The 21,794-nt window shown below is 38.1% G+C and overlaps 1 protein-coding gene and 1 non-coding gene across 2 annotated transcripts in view; one reads left to right on the top strand and one right to left on the bottom strand.

Moving 5' to 3' along the window:
• Window positions 1-3,415, bottom strand: part of LOC132144227 (uncharacterized) — a 40,181-nt gene extending 36,766 nt beyond the window's left edge. Inside the window, exon 1 of the mRNA XM_059555016.1 lies at window positions 3,114-3,415. The gene's annotated coding sequence lies outside the window, so the exon portion shown is untranslated. The remainder of the gene's footprint in view (window positions 1-3,113) is intronic.
• A 10,583-nt stretch (window positions 3,416-13,998) lies between these two features.
• On the top strand, window positions 13,999-14,070 carry trnaa-cgc (transfer RNA alanine (anticodon CGC)). The gene has a single exon. It is a non-coding gene; the product is annotated as a tRNA-Ala (tRNA).
• The last annotated feature ends 7,724 nt before the right edge of the window (window positions 14,071-21,794 follow it).

Here is a 21,794-nt window from a genome sequence, read left to right as displayed (position 1 = left end):
GCCAAAAAAAGACAAGAGCTATAATAAGAGTTAAGAGCCCAACTAATGGAAACACTAATCACTGTTATGGTGTTTAACTGTTATGCTGTTATGGAAATTAAACACAGAGTTAAACCCCTGTTAATTTTCAATAATAGCTTTTGTAGACCTCTTACAGAAATAAGGTCAGTCTGGTTAGTAATAATTGAAGCTGGTAATGCTGTTTGTGGAGTTGTTTAATCCTCCTCTGCTGAGGTCTTGAGATATTTAATGTGCTGCCATGCATTTCACCCTTTGTTGCAGTTTGGTGCTTTTTCCAACCAAAATTCAACGTCTGTCTGATGTCGGAGTTTGACGTCAAACAAAGTTGGGTTTAGACGTCAACCCAACTTTCATTTTCAACCAAAATATGACGTCTGACTGACATTGGATTAGTTGGAGTACAACGTCTTCCTGACATCACACTGATGCACTGTAAAAAAATTATTCTCTAGACTCAATAAAATTGTCAGAATAACATGAAAAAAATTAAGTAAAATGTACACAAAAATGTTGATTTAATTGAAAAAAAAACACTATGCTAAAGAATACTATGTTATACAAGCCAGGCCAGTAGTTGGCGATCATGAAACACCCTGTGAAAAAATTATATGCATGCACATGACGTCAACCTTTTTACAAATTCACATTTTTGTTGCTTAAATAAATATGATACAGGCATCATGTTCAAAAGGTTGTGTCTTAAGGCTCCCAAAACAGAGTTATTGAAGACACCTAAAGTTCACAAACTTTTGAGTTTAAGAATTCTGATTAAAACCAATGTAGGAGGCAGAGGAACTTTCTTTTGATGCTTTGTGATGGTCACCATTGTTGAGGTTCTCAGGCTGATTCTTGATGTCTGTGTGCCTTTATTGCAGTTGATAGAAATCTTGTAGAAAAAATAAAGTACATACAAGATTTTGGATATGCATCACAACAATGGTGACAATCAAAACAAAAGAGTCTGGAAAATAAGGATAAGTTTGTGGTATGAAGGGGTTTTGATTGTCACCATTGTTGTGATGCATATCTGGAATCTTGATGTCTGTGTTTGAGTACATGATGCTTTTACTCAAAATATTTAAATAACATGCATTTTGTCCATCTTCAAAATAAGCAAGTATTTTGATCTTGGTTTTTGAACTGTAGATTTAAAAGGCTTGGGGGTTATAAATGCAAAAATCAAATAAACAAAGCTAACTTCATAATCTCAGGTACTTAAAGCTGCAGTCGGTAACTTTCGATGCTCTAGCAGTTAAAAAACAGAACTGCTTGCGTGTTGCGGAAGGACATTGTAGCCGGAGCTACTTCTCTCTGTTTATGTCTATGAAGAATAACAAAGGTACTGGGTTACTCCGCCGCGGTACCCCTGAAGCAATCTAAAATAGTCCGAATATAAACACTTATTATAGGTGCACTCTAGTAATTCAGGACAGGCTAAAAACATGGTTTGGAAAATGGATTCATTGTGTACTCGCTTATTATATACAGTTTGTATACTTTGAACACAAAAAAAGTTACGGACCGCAGCTCTGATTGGTTGTTTCTTACCGCTCCCGGTAAAGAAACTACCAATCAGAGCTGTGGTCCGAAACTTTTTTTTGTATCATTTATATACAAAAAATAATTTACCAATAATTTACCCTTTGATTCTGTTTGTGAACTTTAGGTGTCTTCAATAACTCTGTTTTGGGGGCCTTAAGACACAACCTTTTGAACATGATGCCTGTATAATATTTATGTAAGCAACAAAAACGTGAATTTGTAAAAAGGCTGATGTCATGTGCAAGCATATAATCTTTTCGAAGGGTGTTTCATGATGTCAAGGGTCAAGAGCACAACTAAAGCAAACACTGATCTCAAACATGGTTACTTCAAATGAAACAATAAATCAACATCTAAACCTTAGTTCATTCTCAATAAGATCTTCTGTAGACGTCTGACAGAAATAAAGTCAGTCTGGTTATTAATAAGTGGAGCTGGTGATGCTGTTTGTGGGGTTGTTTAATCAGATCTTGAGAGATTTCATGTATTTTATTTCAGTTGATTTCATCTAAGGCTGTGTCTGAAGTCAGTTGTAGTAGTTCTTGTGTTTCTCTTTTCTTCAGTGATTCTGTTTGTTAACAGCAGCTGTTAATCACTAATTCTCAATCATCAATTAGTTAATCACTTAATTACTTAATTGGAAAGTTTTAAAACTTGCATGGTTTAAATCAAGGCAATCTGTTTACTCAAACGGTTTGAGTTAAATTACTTGTCGGGTTTTACAGTGTAGGTTAATAATTGATACATTTGACTTATCCCTCCTACAAAAAAATTGTATAAAAGCTGACAATTGATGTTTATCTTCTTCTCTTTTTTTCTTTTTGTTTTGTGAATCCTGCATCATCTGAACTGTAAATCATTTCATTTTAAGATGACTAAGATAACTAAATGTGGACACTGTTTTTTTAATGGTCAAAAGTACATTTTTGGCTAAGTTTCCTTTAGCTAAATTTGACATCTGTACGTTTACACCTCCAGATTATTTGTAGATTCTTAAAGCTTCTTAGAAAAAGAGACCATTATAAATTAGAAAACAAGCGGCGTAACAAGGCACACGCTCCAACATTACAACATTCATTTATATATCAATATTCTAATGATTATTAATCTGCTTACTTCCTTTTAAAAGTGCCTAGAGTCATGGTGTTATAAATACTCAATATCAATGAAAAAAGCGCTTCCTTAACTGTACTACATGAGCAGTTTTAGTAGAGGAGACAGCAGCTCTGTTTCGTCTATTGCTGTTTTGTGATCAGCAGAGAGCAGATCATTTCCTGGAAATTCCTGGAGTTACAGTTTTTGTTGTTGTTGTTTTTACTTTTTTTCCAAATCTTTTTCGATTCTTTCTGATTCTTTTTCCATTTTTTTAATCATAATTTGTGATTCTCTGGTTGTCAACAGATTTACTTAAATACTGAGAGCAACAGCAGCAATCAAGAGTGAATCAGTAATGCACAGTAATTTGTGTATATATAACGTGTAACTCAATACACACTATATATGTGTAACCCAAATATTTATTTCACAAGTGGGAGAAAATGAGATCATACCTCTCTGAATACCGTCATGTATATATAAAGCCTGGGTTTGTTTCCTGTAGAAGCACAGATAAGCTGAAAGCTCACTATCAGACAAACACTGAAGCAGACGCTGATGTGGGCAGGTCGTTTCTGTGGAGAGTTTAACGTCACACTTTCACTTCTGCAGATTTCCTGCTTCCTGGATCTCGTGAAACTGTTCCTGAACTTGACCCGAGCTCAGTGTGTTCAGTAACAGAAACATTTAATATGTGCTCCAAACACAGTTTGGATTACTGAGACACAATCTTAGACAAGACATACCTGTGTGCACTTTCATTTACTGGGTCATAATAGTGATGTTTAACAAACCTGGGTGTGGTTTAACCAAAGTTCAGGGAAGAAACACATTCATTTATGGACATTCAGAAATGGGAGGGGCTTCTGCTCTACTGTTCTTAGTGTAAAAGTGTATTAGACGTTTAGCGTGGTGTAGTTGATGCACCAGTCTAGCTGTTCTCAAACAAACAGAGCTGCTGAAGCTGGTCGGTCATGTTTGTTGAGTCTGAGTAGACTAACTGTCTGCATACAAGCAGTGTTTTGACACAAACATGGTTTTTGCCTGTATTTCTACATTTTTAACACATTAGTGATGTAAATGAAAAACAATCTAAGATTACAATGTGATTTGTTTTAATATATGACTATAAAGTATATTAGCTCCCCCTGATGAAATAGAACTGAAATAAATGCCATGGTTCAGTTATGATTATATTAATCTATGTCATCTGAAGTTTTAAATAACAAAGGCAAAATTCAAACTAATAAAATGTCTCCTGATTTAAAATGGGTCTGAATGCAAATCCGTAAAAAAAAAATAATAATAAAAAAAGCCAAATAACATACGCAGTTTGGCCTACAACAGTGGTTTTAAGAAGAGCTCTTTCAATGGTACAGTTAATAACTTGATATCAAAATCCATTTGTCAGTCACTGATTCAAAAAAATGCACATAGTAGGTATGTCATTGCAGTCAGGACCATGAAATATTGTAGAGAGTAATGATAGCATGCTCTTTGAAAAAATGCTACAGGAGACGTAATTTAAAATGGTCATCGGATACCCATTTTCCACAAGTTGATATGATTATTTTGAGTCTTAATAAAAAGTCTATAACATACTATGGTTAAAATTTCTCAGCGGTAGTGTAAAACAGCACCCTTTTTACCCTGTTAAAATAAGCTCTGGTTTCAGAACATGTTCTGTTTTATGTCCCTTTAAATGCTAATGAGCTCTGCTGACCCCGCCCCTCTCTTCCGTGGGGTGAGGAGTCTTTCATTTAGACACAAAACTTGCTATTTAGCACATTATCAGGAAAGGTGATTTGCAAAGATATGTACAAATAAAAAACCCTTATACTCACTTTTTCTGTAGGTGAGGCTGGATCACGAATGATTCACACAAACATTCCCTTATAAACACTCAGTTAGCTGAGTGTTCATGCCAGTTATTTCTAGCATTACCCTTATTTGTATTGTATGGTGCCCGAAAGGTGTCATGGTCGGTTCACTCAGTATTGTCATGGCCACGACATTATAACTCGTGGGAATGTCGTATTAACAAGTGGGAACGTGATATATTATATTGAGTCCTCGAGATGATATGTTGAGAGAAGGATGTATTTTTCTTGTGGTCACGAGTTTAATGCTTAAACAAACCTTTGTGACCATAGCCACCTGGGATTATCAAAAATAAAATAAAAATAGATACAAAATTTATTAACATTAAAAAATGTTATTTAATATTTGTATATTATTATTATTATTATTATTATGACTACATTAACTTATAAGGGCTATATTTTATATTTATGGTTATATATGCTTAATTCAACTTTCAATTTGTGTACCGCTTTACCTAGTTAACGTTTTGTATAATTATGCTAGTGTTTGCTAGCATACCTTATATTTTATAAATATACGTTTGACAATTATGCCAAGACAGTTTTGACCTCATGATTGCATTTATGATCATGTGTGATGATAAAGGAGCGTGTTGTGTTTAAATTTACAAATGAAACTACTTGAATGATAAATTCCTCAACAAAATACTAGAGTATTTATAATTATAGTTCATTAATTAGCTGAAATAAAAATGAAATAAATTTTAAATTACAACCGCATTCAAGCAAAAATCCCAGTCAGCATAATCAAAGCTGTATTGGCATGTTGAGCATTTATAGCAGGCTATTATTTACACAAGTATTCAGAACATTGAGTAAAGAGATCGAAATGAAGTGAAAAAATTATAACTTACAATAATAATAATATTAATAATATACAGATATTACGGGGGAAAGGCGATCAGTTAATGGACTTAAAAGACTGAAGGATGGATAAAAATATTTCATTGTAGGCCGATTTTATATTATGCACTTTATGTAAAATGTATTCATGATAAACTTCATTTGAATGCTGACTATCACATGTAATAAAGTCTGGTAGCCAAGGCCTATGGTTAATATAATAATTATAATAATTGTAATAATTTAATAATAAATAATAGAATCATTTCTAAATTAAAAATAAAATATTAATGAATCCATCTCTGATAATAATGGTCATGCAGGTTTGTTTATGCATTAAACTTGTGGCCACGACATATTATCACGTTCCTATGAGTTATTATAAATAAATTAAAATTAAATACATTTATGCATTTAGCAGACACTATCCAAAACGACTTATATTGGATTCAGGCTAACAATTTTCTCCTATCATGTGTTTCCTGGGATTATTATTATGTAGTGGCCATGAAAAAACTAAATGAACCAACCATGGCACCTTAAGGGCACCATAGTATTGTCACAGTGTCTGGGTTGTGTTCCCTGGGTGTCCACTAGATGTCCTCTTTTCCCACGGTGTCTTTCACTTCATTAATCACATTCCTCACGTCCCTGATTAATTATTGCACCCAGCTGTCACTAATTACCTATCATCACACCCTGTCAGTTTCCCATTAGCGTTTGTCTCTCCTTGTGTATATAACCCGGTTTGTCTTAGTATGTGTCACGGAGTCGTTGTTCATTCATGTCCGTCAGTTCGTGCCCTTGCCTTGTCTTCTTGTTTAATTTATGTTTTGGATGGATGTTTCCTATTGACCCCTGCCTGGACTGTTTATGCTTTTTGGATTACCCTTTAATAAAAGACTCGCAATTGGTTCTATCTCCGTGCCTCATTGGATCCCGGCCGGGACAACGACTCCGTCACAGTAAGAACCAGCACAGCACAGCGCCACAGCACAAGGTGGTCACAAGTCCAGCACCACGGTGCAAAATGGCCGCCAGCTCAGCGCCAACGCCCAAGATGACAATACTGTGATCAATACTATACTAACCCAGCGCCGATGCCCAAGTTGGCCACCGGTCCAGAGCCACGGCCCAAGATGGCCGCCAATCCAGCGCCACAGCACAAGATGGCTGCCAGCCCAGCGCCACAGCACAAGATGGCCGCTAACCCAGCGCCAATGCCCAAGTTGGCCACCGGTCCAGCACCACAGCACAAGAGGGTCGCCAGCCCAGCACCACAGCACAAGATGGCCACCGGTCCAGAGCCATGGCCCAAGGTGGCTGCTTGCCCAGCGCCGCTGCACGGGATTACCGTCTCAGCTGACCCTCCGGAGTCGAGTCAGGTTCCTGTTGACCCTCCAGAGTCAGGGTTAGTCACCATTGACCCTCCGGAGTCAGGACTAGTCACCGATGACCCTCCAGAGTCAGGACTAGTCACCGATGACCCTCCAGAGTCAGGGCCCGTCACCGATGACCCTCCAGAGTCAGGGCCCGTCACCGATGACCCTCCAGAGTCAGGGCCCGTCACCGATGACCCTCCAGAGTCAGGGCCCGTCACCGATGACCCTCCAGAGTCAGGGCCCGTCACCGATGACCCTCCAGAGACAGGGCCCGTCACCGATGACCCTCCAGAGACAGGGCCCGTCACCGATGACCCTCCAGAGTCAGGATGTTTCCTATTGACCCCTGCCTGGACTGTTTATGCTTTTTGGATTACCCCTTAATAAAAGACTTACTCGCAATTGGTTGTTTCTCCGTGCCTCATTGGATCCCGGCCGTGACAAGTATTGTATGTATAATTTGGTTAAGTGACTTAAATCACTGGGTCTTACCTGCAACACCTAAAAGAGGTTTCTACACTCTTAAAAATAAATGTGTAATACCATAGAACAACCATTTTGGATTCCATAAAGAACCATTCAGTCAAAGGTTTTTTAAAGAACCATCTTTTGCCACAAAGAACCTTCTTTGAAACAGAAAGGTTCTTCAAATGTAAAAAATCTTTAAGGAACCATTTAAGTTTTTACTTAATGTATAATTGTATTTGTAAAACATAATCCACATTTGAATTACTGATATTCATATTTAGGTGCAATGACATTCATTAGTAAACAAACAATCAGTTTAATGCCGGATTCGCACAAAGATTATTCATGAAAGATGGAGCAGTTCCCTCTTTGTCTGGAGAAGGCGTTGTTTATGGACCACAACCGGTAAGTGTATTTTTATTATTTAAGATGGTGCGTTTAACAGTTTCTGTAACTTATTACACAAAGGGCAACGCTGTTTAGCTTTGTTAACTAGATGTTAGGGCTGTGCAAAAAAATAGAATTTGATTTTCATGCGCATCTCGTCAGTAAAAACGCTCCTGTGATTATAAGTACATCTCCAGCACGTGCGTTCAGATCAGGATTGGCAGGTTTTCAAAACAAATCCTGCCCATGTGCTTCTCAAAACTTGTCCAAAAACTAGCCCAATCGTGTTTCTAGGAGGACAGCGTGCACTCAGCTGCTGTCGAATCACAACACAGGAACCGCTGGCACAATCAGACCTCGTTAAGTATTTCTGAAGGAGGGACTTTATAGAACCAGGAAGACATCAGCCCATTTTTATCAGGGGGTGTTGGTTATGCTTTTACATAATCTAAGTTTTAGCTGAATATCTGAACTCATTCAGAGCCGGATCTCGGAGTTGAATAAACATTAATTATAGCAGCTCTGTCATTCAACAATAAAAGGCCTGAAATTTTCAGTGTAATTTTGAGTTTAAGAATTCTGATTAAAACAAATGTAGGAGGCAGAGGAACTTTCTTTTGATGCTTTGTGATGGTCACCATTGTTGAGGTTCTCAGGCTGATTCTTGATGTCTGTGTGCCTTTATTGCAGTTGATAGAAATCTTGTAGAAAAAATAAAGTACATGCAAGATTTTGGATATGCATCGCAACAATGGTGACGATCAAAAAAAAGAGTCTGGAAAATAAGGATAAGTTTGTGGTATGAAAGGGTTTTGGTTGTCACCATTGTTGTGATGCATATCTGGAATCTTGATGTCTGTGTTTGAGTACATGATGCTTTTACTCAAAATATTTAAATTACATGCATTTTGTCCATCTTCAAAATAAGCAAGTATTTTGATCTTGGTTTTTGAACTGTAGATTTAAAAGGCTTGGGGGTTATAAATGAAAAAATCAAATAAACAAAGCTAACTTCATAATCTCAGGTACTTAAAGCTGCAGTCGGTAACTTTCGATGCTCTAGCAGTTAATAAACAGAACTGCTTGCGTGTTGCGGAAGGACATTGTAGCCGGAGCTACTTCTCTCTGTTTATGTCTATGAAGAATAACAAAGGTACTGGGTTACTCCGCCGCGGTACCCCTGAAGCAATCTAAAATAGTCCGAATATAAACACTTATTATAGGTGCACTCTAGTAATTCAGGACAGGCTAAAAACACGGTTTGGAAAATGGATTCATGGTCTACTCGCTTATTATATACAGTTTGTATACTTTGAACACAAAAAAAGTTACGGACCGCAGCTCTGATTGGTTGTTTCTTACCGCTCCCGGTAAAGAAACTACCAATCAGAGCTGTGGTCCGAAACTTTTTTTTGTATAATTTATATACAAAAAATAATTTACCAATAATTTACCCTTTGATTCTGTTTGTGAACTTTAGGTGTCTTCAATAACTCTGTTTTGGGGGCCTTAAGACACAACCTTTTGAACATGATGCCTGTATAATATTTATGTAAGCAACAAAAATGTGAATTTGTAAAAAGGCTGATGGGGGAAGTCGTGGCCTGGTGGTTAGAGAATCGGACTCCCAATCGAAGGGTTGTGGGTTCGAGTCCCGGGCCGGCAGGAATTGTGGGTGGGGGGAGTGCATGTACAGTTCTCTCACCACCCTCAATACCACGACTGAGGTGCCCTTGAGCAAGGCACCGAACCCCCAACTGCTCCCCGGGCGCCGCAGCATAAATGGCTGCCCACTGCTTCGGGTGTGTGTTCACAGTGTGTGTGTGTGTTCACTGCTCTGTGTGTGTGCACTTCGGATGGGTTAAATGCAGAGCACAAATTCTGAGTATGGGTCACCATACTTGGCCGAATGTCACTTCACTTCACTTCACTTTCACTGATGTCATGTGCAAGCATATAATCTTTTCGAAGGGTGTTTCATGATGTCAAGGGTCAAGAGCACAACTAAAGCAAACACTGATCTCTAACATGGTTACTTCAAATGAAACAATAAATCAACATCTAAACCTTAGTTCATTCTCAATAAGATCTTCTGTAGACGTCTGACAGAAATAAAGTCAGTCTGGTTATTAATAAGTGGAGCTGGTGATGCTGTTTGTGGGGTTGTTTAATCAGATCTTGAGAGATTTCATGTATTTTATTTCAGTTGATTTCATCTAAGGCTGTGTCTGAAGTCAGTTGTAGTAGTTCTTGTGTTTCTCTTTTCTTCAGTGATTCTGTTTGTTAACAGCAGCTGTTCATCACTAATTCTCAATCAGCACTTAGTTAATCACTTAATTACTTAATTGGAAAGGTTTAAAACTTGCATGGTTTAAATCAAGGCAATCTGTTTACTCAAAAGGTTCGAGTTAAGTTATTTGTCGGGTTTCACAGTGTAGGTTAATAATTGATACATTTGACTTATCCCTCCTACAAAATTTTTTTATAAAAGCTGACAATTGATGTTTATCAGAGGTGTCAAGTCCAGGGGTCAGAAAGTAAAAGTCCTGCCATATTTTTGTTCCACCCATGAACTCAGCAGCTGATTTCACCAGAGGAGGAACCAAGTCATTCCTTTCAAGTCACAAACGAGTCTCAAGTTAAATCCCAAGTCCCCAAAGAGTTAAAGTTAGTGAGATAATTAAGTGACTAATTAAATGATGGCTGTGCAGTAGTGATAAACACCTGCTGTTATTGAAAATTACAGGGGATCGGATGATTTATTGTTTAAAATGATGCGACCATCATGGAGATCAGTGTTTGATTTAGTTGGGCTCTTGACCCTTTTAATAATACAAAGTAATTTGCTTTTAAGCACTTGTGGTTGTGTTACATAGTAAACATTAACACATTGCTGAATTGCTAAATTAAATTGCTCTTTTTTATATAAAACATTTAATGAACACCATGAGGGTGTCTCTCTTTGGTTTGTTACATGATGTACAGCTCTGAACTACAAGTCCTATTAAACAAATATTATTGCAATTCTTAAATATTGGGGGAAAATTATACAGACTCAGGATTTTAGACATGAGCACTTATCATATGATCCTCAACAGTGGTGACAAAATTATTCATGCTACAGTCCTTGATGGGAGTTTTACTATGGTGTTACCCAGCATGCACTTCAGCTTGAAGAGTTTTGTTGATTGTCACCATTGTTGAGATTCATATGCTGGGTCATGATGTCTGTGCGTCTTAGTAGGACAAGATTAATATATATATATATTAATCCATACAAAAATACATATAAATATATATATATATAAATACATATATATAAATATATATAAATACATATATATTCATTACATACATTAGATTTCAAATTATTTCATAATAACTATTATACCAACGGTTTATTTGCATGTGGCAGTTCCACGAGGTAGGTTATTAAAAAAAAACTGAACATATGTTAAATGAAATAAACTTTTTTTGGAAATAAACAGACTGATGCCTAACAATTACTTTGTCATGTAAAACCAGCTAGTAATGGTTTTCTGCACAGCACTGATCACACTGCTTTATAACAGCACATGTACTTCTACAGGGAAATACCTAACACAAGAAGCCAAAGGTCAAGAGCCCAACTGAAGCAAACACTGATCTCCATGATGGTGGCATCAGTTTAACCAATAAAACATCAGCATCTGATCCTCTGTAACACACAATAATGGCAGGTGTTCATCACTAATGCACAATCATCATTTAATTAGTCTCTTAATTATCTCATTGACTTTAACTCTTTGAGGACTTGGGATTTGACTTGAGACTAGTTTGTGACTTGAAAGGAATGACTTGGTTCCTCCTCTGGTGAAATCAGCTGCTGAGTTCATGGGTGGAACAAAAATATGGCAGGACTTTTACTTTCTGACCCCTGGACTTGACACCTCTGATGTTTATCTTCTTCTCTTTTTTTCTTTTTGTTTTGTGAAACCTGCATCATCTGAACTGTAAATCATTTCATTTTAAGATGACTAAGATAACTAAATGTGGACACTGTTTTTTTAATGGTCAAAAGTAAATTTTTGGCTAAGTTTCCTTTAGCTAAATTTGACATCTGTACGTTTACACCTCCAGATTATTTGTAGATTCTTGAAGCTTCTTAGAAAAAGAGACCATTATAAATTAGAAAACAAGCGGCGTAACGAGGCACACGCTCCAACATTACAACATTAATTTATATATCAATATTCTAATGATTATTAATCTGCTTTCTTCCTTGCTCAAAGTGACTAGAGTCATGGTGTTATAAATACTCAATATCAATGAAAAAAGCGCTTCCTTAACTGTACTACTTGAGCAGTTTTAGTAGAGGAGACAGCAGCTCTGTTTCGTCTATTGCTGTTTTGTGATCAGCAGAGAGCAGATCATTTCCTGGAAATTAGTTACAGTTTTTGTTTTTGTTGTTCTTACTTTTTTTCTGATTCTTTTTCGATTCTTTCTGATTCTTTTTCCATTTTTTTAATCATAATTTGTGATTCTCTGGTTGTCAACAGATTTACTTAAATACTGAGAGCAACAGCAGCAATCAAGAGTGAATCAGTAATGCACAGTAATTTGTGTATATATAACGTGTAACTCAATACACACTATATATGTGTAACCCAAATATTTATTTCACAAGTGAGATAGAAAATGAGATCATACCTCTCTGAATACCGTCATGTATATATAAAGCCTGGGTTTGTTTCCTGTAGAAGCACAGATAAGCTGAAAGCTCACTATCAGACAAACACTGAAGCAGACGCTGATGTGGGCAGGTCGTTTCTGTGGAGAGTTTAACGTCACACTTTCACTTCTGCAGATTTCCTGCTTCCTGGATCTCGTGAAACTGTTCCTGAACTTGACCCGAGCTCAGTGTGTTCAGTAACAGAAACATTTAATATGTGCTCCAAACACAGTTTGGATTACTGAGACACAATCTTAGACAAGACATACCTGTGTGCACTTTCATTTACTGGGTCATAATAGTGATGTTTAACAAACCTGGGTGTGGTTTAACCAAAGTTCAGGGAAGAAACACATTCATTTATGGACATTCAGAAATGGGAGGGGCTTCTGCTCTACTGTTCTTAGTGTAAAAGTGTATTAGACGTTTAGCGTGGTGTAGTTGATGCACCAGTCTAGCTGTTCTCAAACAAACAGAGCTGCTGAAGCTGGTCGGTCATGTTTGTTGAGTCTGAGTAGACTAACTGTCTGCATACAAGCAGTGTTTTGACACAAACATGGTTTTTGCCTGTATTTCTACATTTTTAACACATTAGTAATGTAAATGAAAAACAATCTAAGATTACAATGTGATTTGTTTTAATATATGACTATAAAGTATATTAGCTCCCCCTGATGAAATAGAACTGAAATAAATGCCATGGTTCAGTTATGATTATATTAATCTATGTCATCTGAAGTTTTAAATAACAAAGGCAAAATTCAAACTAATAAAATGTCTCCTGATTTAAAATGAGTCTGAATGCAAATCCGTAAAAAAAATAATAATAATAAAAAAAGCCAAATAACACGCAGTTTGGCCTACAACAGTGGTTTTAAGAAGAGCTCTTTCAATGGTACAGTTAATAACTTGATATCAAAATCCATTTGTCAGTCACTGATTCAAAAAAATGCACATAGTAGGTATGTCATTGCAGTCAGGACCATGAAATATTGTAGAGAGTAATGATAGCATGCTCTTTGAAAAAATGCTACAGGAGACGTAATTTAAAATGGTCATCGGATACCCATTTTCCACAAGTTGATATGATTATTTTGAGTCTTAATAAAAAGTCTATAACATACTATGGTTAAAATTTCTCAGCGGTAGTGTAAAACAGCACCCTTTTTACCCTGTTAAAATAAGCTCTGGTTTCAGAACATGTTCTGTTTTATGTCCCTTTAAATGCTAATGAGCTCTGCTGACCCCGCCCCTCTCTTCCGTGGGGTGAGGAGTCTTTCATTTAGACACAAAACTTGCTAATTAGCACATTATCAGGAAAGGTTATTTGCAAATTTATGTACAAATGATTGCAAAATGGCGATTTGCAAAGATATGTACAAATAAAAAACCCGTATATTCACCTTTTCTGTAGGTGAGGCTGGATCACGAATGATTCGCACAAACATTCCCTTATAAACACTCAGTTAGCTGAGTGTTCATGCCAGTTATTTCTAGCATTACCCTTATTTGTATTGTATGGTGCCCGAAAGGTGTCATGGTCGGTTCACTCAGTATTGTCATGGCCACGACATTATAACTCGTGGGAATGTCGTATTAACAAGTGGGAACGTGATATATTATATTGAGTCCTCATGGGGGTCCTCACGGGGGGGGGGAGTCCTATGGGGACGTAGCTCAGTGGTAGAGCGCATGCTTCGCATGTATGAGGTCCTGGGTTCAATCCCCAGCATCTCCAAGCACTATTACCTGCAAATTTAAGCAAAAGCAGACTTGCTTTAGTTCCCTAAGTGGATTTATAGTGTTTGTCAAACTACAGAAACATAAAAGCTGTCAATTTTATGGGGGGTGGTGTTGGCGCAGTGGATAAGACACACGTCTTTGGCGTGAGAGACCCGGGTTCGAATCCACTGTGAGACACCAATGTGTCCCTGAGCAAGACACTTAACCCCTAGTTGCTCCAGAGGCGTGCAACCTCTGACATGTATAGCAATTGTAAGTCGCTTTGGATAAAAAGCGTCTGCTAAAATGAATAAATGTAAATGTAAATGTCCTCGAGATGATATGTTGAGAGAAGGATGTATTTTTCTTGTGGTCACGAGTTTAATGCTTAAACAAACCTTTGTGACCATAGCCACCTGGGATTATCAAAAATAAAATAAAAATAGATACAAAATTTATTAACATTAAAAAATGTTATTTAATATTTGTATATTATTATTATTATTATTATTATGACTACATTAACTTATAAGGGCTATATTTTATATTTATGGTTATATATGCTTAATTCAACTTTCAATTTGTGTACCGCTTTACCTAGTTAACGTTTTGTATAATTATGCTAGTGTTTGCTAGCATACCTTATATTTTATAAATATACGTTTGACAATTATGCCAAGACAGTTTTGACCTCATGATTGCATTTATGATCATGTGTGATGATAAAGGAGCGTGTTGTGTTTAAATTTACAAATGAAACTACTTGAATGATAAATTCCTCAACAAAATACTAGAGTATTTATAATTATAGTTCATTAATTAGCTGAAATAAAAATGAAATAAATTTTAAATTACAACCGCATTCAAGCAAAAATCCCAGTCAGCATAATCAAAGCTGTATTGGCATGTTGAGCATTTATAGCAGGCTATTATTTACACAAGTATTCAGAACATTGAGTAAAGAGATCGAAATGAAGTGAAAAAATTATAACTTACAATAATAATAATATTAATAATATACAGATATTACGGGGGAAAGGCGATCAGTTAATGGACTTAAAAGACTGAAGGATGGATAAAAATATTTCATTGTAGGCCGATTTTATATTATGCACTTTATGTAAAATGTATTCATGATAAACTTCATTTGAATGCTGACTATCACATGTAATAAAGTCTGGTAGCCAAGGCCTATGGTTAATATAATAATTATAATAATTGTAATAATTTAATAATAAATAATAGAATCATTTCTAAATTAAAAATAAAATATTAATGAATCCATCTCTGATAATAATGGTCATGCAGGTTTGTTTATGCATTAAACTTGTGGCCACGACATATTATCACGTTCCTATGAGTTATTATAAATAAATTAAAATTAAATACATTTATGCATTTAGCAGACACTATCCAAAACGACTTATATTGGATTCAGGCTAACAATTTTCTCCTATCATGTGTTTCCTGGGATTATTATTATGTAGTGGCCATGAAAAAACTAAATGAACCAACCATGGCACCTTAAGGGCACCATAGTATTGTCACAGTGTCTGGGTTGTGTTCCCTGGGTGTCCACTAGATGTCCTCTTTTCCCACGGTGTCTTTCACTTCATTAATCACATTCCTCACGTCCCTGATTAATTATTGCACCCAGCTGTCACTAATTACCTATCATCACACCCTGTCAGTTTCCCATTAGCGTTTGTCTCTCCTTGTGTATATAACCCGGTTTGTCTTAGTATGTGTCACGGAGTCGTTGTTTATTCATGTCCGTCAGTTCGTGCCCTTGCCTTGTCTTCTTGTTTAATTTATGTTTTGTATGGATGTTTCCTATTGACCCCTGCCTGGACTGTTTATGCTTTTTGGATTACCCCTTAATAAAAGACTCGCAATTGGTTCTATCTCCGTGCCTCATTGGATCCCGGCCGGGACAACGACTCCGTCACAGTAAGAACCAGCACAGCACAGCGCCACAGCACAAGGTGGTCACAAGTCCAGCGCCACGGTGCAAAATGGCCGCCAGCTCAGCGCCAACGCCCAAGATGGCCGCGGACTCATTCTTGGATTATTTCTCTACGCTGTCAAAGATCCTAGAGATTCCTAAGACTGTTCACGTCACAGCTGCTGAGCCAGCACCACAACACAAGATGGCCGCTAACCCAGTGCCAATGCCAAAGTTGGCCACCGGTCCAGCGCCACAGCACAAGATGGCCACCGGTCCAGAGTCATGGCCCAAGGTGGCTGCTTGCCCAGCGCCGCTGCACGGGATTACCGTCTCAGCTGACCCTCCGGAGTCGAGTCAGGTTCCTGTTGACCCTCCAGAGTCGAGTCAGGTTCCTGTTGACCCCACAGAGCCGAGTCAGGTGCCCATTGACTTTCCAGAGTCAAGTCAGGTTCCGGTTGACCCTCCAGAGTCGAGTCAGGTGCTCATGGACCCTCCAGAGTCAGGGTTAGTCACCGTCCACCTTCCAGAGTCAGGGTTAGTCTCCATCGACCTTCCAGAGTCAGGGTTAGTTCCTGTTGACCCTCCAGAGTCAAGTCAGGTGACCGTTAAATTTTCAGAGTTGAGTGAGGTTCCGGTTAACCTTCCAGAGTCTAGTCAGGTGCTCGTGGACCCTCCAGAGTCAGGGTTAGTCACCATTGACCTTCCGGAGTCAGGAATAGTCACCGATGACCCTCCAGAGTCAGGACTAGTCACCGATGACCCTTTAGAGTCAGGGCTAGTCACCGATGACCCTCCAGAGACAGGGCCCGTCACCGATGATCCTCCAGAGACAGGGCCCGTCACCGATGACCCTCCAGAGACAGGGCCCGTCACTGATGACCCTCCAGAGTCAGGGCCCATCACCGATGACCCTCCAGAGTCAGGGCCCTTCACCGATGACCCTCCAGAGTCAGGGCCCTTCACCGATGACCCTCCAGAGTCAGGGCCCTTCACCGATGACCCTCCAGAGTCAGGGCCCGTCACCGATGACCCTCCAGAGTCAGGGCCAGTCACCGATGACCTTCCAGAGTCACCGGTGATCTGCAAGAACAGAGTCAAGTCATCGGTGATTTTCAAGGACTGAGTCAAGTCACCATAGATCTTCATGAACAAGTGCCAGTCACCAATGATCTTCGTGAGCAGAGTCAGGCCAGCACCGATCCTCTGGAGTCAGGTAGAACATCACGGGATTTCCAGAGTTTCGTCGTCCCGTTGGTCCGGCCGCACGGACGTCTGCTCCGCCCTGGGGGTCTCTCGTCCTGACCACACGGTGGTGGTGGTCTTCTGCTCCGCCCTGGGGAACTCCGGCCTCGACCACAAGGAAGTGGTGGTCTTCTGCTCCGCCCTGGAGGGCTTCCGCCCTGACCACAGGGGTGTGGTGGTCTTCTGCTCCGCCCTGGAGGGCTTCCGCCTTGACCACAGGGGTGTGGTGGTCTTCCGCTCCGCCCTGGGGGACTCCGGCCTCGACCACAAGGACGTGGTGGTCTTCTGTTCCGCCCTGGGGGGCATTCGTCCTGACCACACGGTTGTGGTGGTTTTCCGCTCCGCCCTGGGGAACTCCAGCCTCGACCACAAGGATGTGGTGGTCTTCTGCTCCGCCCTGGGGGGGCTTCCGCCCTGATCACATGTTTGTGGTGGTTTTCTGTTCCGCCCTGGTGGGCACCACGTGATGTCCTTATGGACTTATGTTTTGTGTTTCTTGTTTTCTGTTAGGTTTTCTGCCTGTTCCCCTCTGTGAGCCTGGCCCTCCGTCCCTCCCCCTGTAACCTCCTCCGGTCCTCCTCCCTCCTGGTCTCTCTGTTTTGTGTCTACACTTCTGGTATCTGTGTCTTTCACTTCATTAATCACATTCCTCACGTCCCTGCTTAATTATTGCACCCAGCTGTCACTAATTACCTATCATCACACCCTGTCAGTTTCCCATTAGCATTTGTCTCTCCTTGTGTATATAACCCGGTCTGTCTTAGTATGTGTCACGGAGTCGTTGTTTATTCATGTCTGTCAGTTCGTGCCCTTCTTGCCTTGTCTTCTTGTTTAATTTATGTTTCGGATGGATGTTTCCTATTGACCCCTGCCTGGACTGTTTATGCTTTTGGGATTACCCCTTAATAAAAGACTTACTCGCAATTGGTTGTTTCTCCGTGCCTCATTGGATCCCGGCCGTGACAAGTATTGTATGTATAATTTGGTTAAGTGACTTAAATCACTGGGTCTAACCTGCAACACCTAAAAGAGGTTTCTACACTCTTAAAAATAAATGTGTAATACCATAGAACAACCATTTTGGATTCCATAAAGAACCATTCAGTCGAAGGTTTTTTAAAGAACCATCTTTTGCCACAAAGAACCTTCTTTGAAACAGAAAGGTTCTTCAAATGTAAAAAATCTTTAAGGAACCATTTAAGTTTTTACTTAATGTATAATTGTATTTGTAAAACATAATCCACATTTGAATTACTGATATTCATATTTAGGTGCAATGACATTCATTAGTAAACAAACAATCAGTTTAATGCCGGATTCGCACAAAGATTATTCATGAAAGATGGAGCAGTTCCCTCTTTGTCTGGAGAAGGCGTTGTTTATGGACCACAACCGGTAAGTGTATTTTTATTATTTAAGATGGTGCGTTTAACAGTTTCTGTAACTTATTACACAAAGGGCAACGCTGTTTAGCTTTGTTAACTAGATGTTAGGGCTGTGCAAAAAAATAGAATTTGATTTTCATGCGCATCTCGTCGGTAAAACGCTCCTGTGATTATAAGTACATCTCCAGCACGTGCGTTCAGATCAGGATTGGCAGGTTTTCAAAACAAATCCTGCCCATGTGCTTCTCAAAACTTGTCCAAAACTTGTCCAAAAACTAGCCCAATCTTGATTCTAGGAGGACAGCGTGCACTCAGCTGCTGTCGAATCACAACACAGGAACCGCTGGCACAATCAGACCTCGTTACGTATTTCTGAAGGAGGGACTTTATAGAACCAGGAAGACATCAGCCCATTTTTATCAGGGGGGCAGGTTTTCATATTTTATTGAAGCACCCCTGGGCGCCGCCATTGGCTAACGACCCTCCACCTGCTGTTAGCATTCCATTGACTCCCATTCATTTTGGCGTCACTTTAACAGCGAATAACTTTACATCGGAGGTGTTTAAAGACTCCATTTGTCCAATAATTATTTCTAAAGAAACACGAAAATGTATAAAAGCCTCCGTTACCTTGTATCTTACGTTATGGTCCCGTAGAAGCAGTTTTTGTCAAAATAGGCTAACGATTGCGTCATAACCTGCGACTCTCTGTCGCACAGTAGATAAATTACCGTATGGACAGGAGGAGAAGCTCGCAGGCAATCTTTTACTGTCTATGAGGTGAATTGTGTGGTTTTTTTTACACGCGAAACATGAACGCATGTTATATTGCACACTGTAAACACAATCAAACCTTCAAAAAAAACAACATGAAAAACGTGACCTTTAAGTACTTTAGTTAAGAATTTCTTTTACCGAATTTCACAAATACAAAACAATGAGGAACATACAACAAAAGGATGCAATCAATATATAGAAATAAATAAAATTAAGTGAAATTAAAAGGCATCACAAACATTTCCTATTATTTGTTCAGCTGTGCTGATGACATTGACTGGTGTCATGCAGTTGAATGCTGGCAGGTAATTTCAGTTTCATATATGAAAGGTTTTTCCTGGAATTATTTTTGAGACATAACTTACATGCTCATCTACTCACGCTAACTGTGTATGTTTCTTTATTATTCAATACATATTTATATATCCTTTAAAGATAACTGATTATCATTCAGCAATCAGTTTCGGTTCTTTCATCTGTGAGATCAGAATGTCTCCGCACGTGCTGTCTGTCTGATACTGATTATCTAACACTGTCTGCATATTTCTCCTGCCTGGAACTGCTCAGTCATAAACACTGTAATGCAGTATACATTGGAAAATATGTATGTGTGTTTTGACATCAGATGATGGTGATGCTCTTGAAAAACCAGTTTGTTTTTATTCTTCAGTTTTTCTGTATTGGTTTTGATTTAGTTGAAGTTCAGAGAAAAACATTTGCATTGATGAGTTCCAGAGGTCGAGACGCTGGTTCAGAGATGTATCAGAAAACCTGAACCTCATTCAAGGTAAGCTGATGAATACTAAAATATTGACATGGATTTAAAGTTCACTGTGGTTAGAGAGTTTTAACATTAGTTGTGCATATGCACAAGCATAAAATAAACGTATATTTCCAAACAGATGTAAACAGCAGAGACTCTTTACACCACAGCTTTGCCTTCAGTACATTACCAGAATCTCATACTTCGGAAACAATACTAAATCAATACCTTAGAAGACAAATAACTGCCTTAAAGATGGGTGAATTATTAGTACTCTCTACTGTCTGGTTGCATTGCATTATACATATACAGCTACCCTAAACTAACAGTACTGGTGATTACCTATATATATTATGTTTCAGTATGTGTAAGCTCTTTAGCCCCAGTAGTGTTTCTACTGACAAAATATAATTGTTATTATCATTACATTTTTGAATGTACTTTTTTACAAGAAAAGCGGAGAAAGAAAATGGTAAAAGTGCATAAAAACAATGCCAGCAAGATTGTAAGCTGTTATAAAGGCCAAAGGAGGCAATTTAAAATGGTTTTATTTCTGTATTTATTTATTTATTTTGTTAAGATGTGTGAATAAAGAAAGTTTAGTTGTTTCAGTTTGTTATTTGCCTAATAAATGACAATACATTTTTAAACAAGTTTTTGGCAGATTATTATGACAGATAGTCTAATTAATTGGTTAGGCACATACAGTGTTGACAAATTGATTAGACTGACTGTAATTAGGCATCTGAATTTAAAATAATAATAATAATAATAATAATAATAATAAAATGCTTTACTATTTTTCTGCCTTTCTGGAAAAAACAGTCAATTTTAAAATTCATAGATAACAGCAATAATGATATATTATCATTAGAAAACACTACTTTGACTAAAGAGCTTATGCTGGTGGATTAACCATGACAGAAACATAAAAAAAATGATTTGGGTAATCACCAATAATGATTATTGTAAAGTTATTGTGAAGTATCACTGGATTGGATATAAGACAGGAGCTTTATTCTGTCTTACGTTTAAAGTTGTTGTGTTTTTTCTAAAAATATTACATTAATATAACCAATGTTAGTGTTTAATGACATTGGCATTGACTTTATCTTACCACTTAGAGTTCTCCTAAATAGCAGTAAAAGTTTTTAGTTTAGAGTTTTTTCTTTAAACCTATTCACAAAGCTGCTGAGACAAACTTTTACTAAGGAATAGACAGAAGACTTAATGTCAGAGGAAGGCTGCAGGGCTGGGCTCATTGCTATGGATGATGTCAGCATGATTACTAACCAGACACACACTGATTGGCTGATAGAAATAAAAAATGTAAACTGCCACATTCAAATAAAGATTTTAAAATGCAGGCGAAGTGTCACTAATTAAACAAGTATACATTCAGCTAATTGTTAGCCTCTTACGTGTGTGCATCTTAAAAACAATTAGTGAATATGCATATAAACAGCCTTTCAATTAACAGAATAGGATAATCATGGCTATTCTGTAATACATAGTAATACATGCAAACGTAAAAAAAAACTGTTTAATGAAAACAAGGATATAATCAAAGGAAATCTGGAGTTCCATTCTTGGATAACCTCCAAAACCTAAAGGCGATACTTTTT

The sequence above is a fragment of the Carassius carassius genome, chromosome 7, assembly GCF_963082965.1.
Source record: "Carassius carassius chromosome 7, fCarCar2.1, whole genome shotgun sequence".
Taxonomy (NCBI): Eukaryota; Metazoa; Chordata; class Actinopteri; order Cypriniformes; family Cyprinidae; genus Carassius; species Carassius carassius.
Note: the sequence above shows the minus strand (reverse complement) of the source record. Positions and strands in the feature narration are given on the sequence as shown.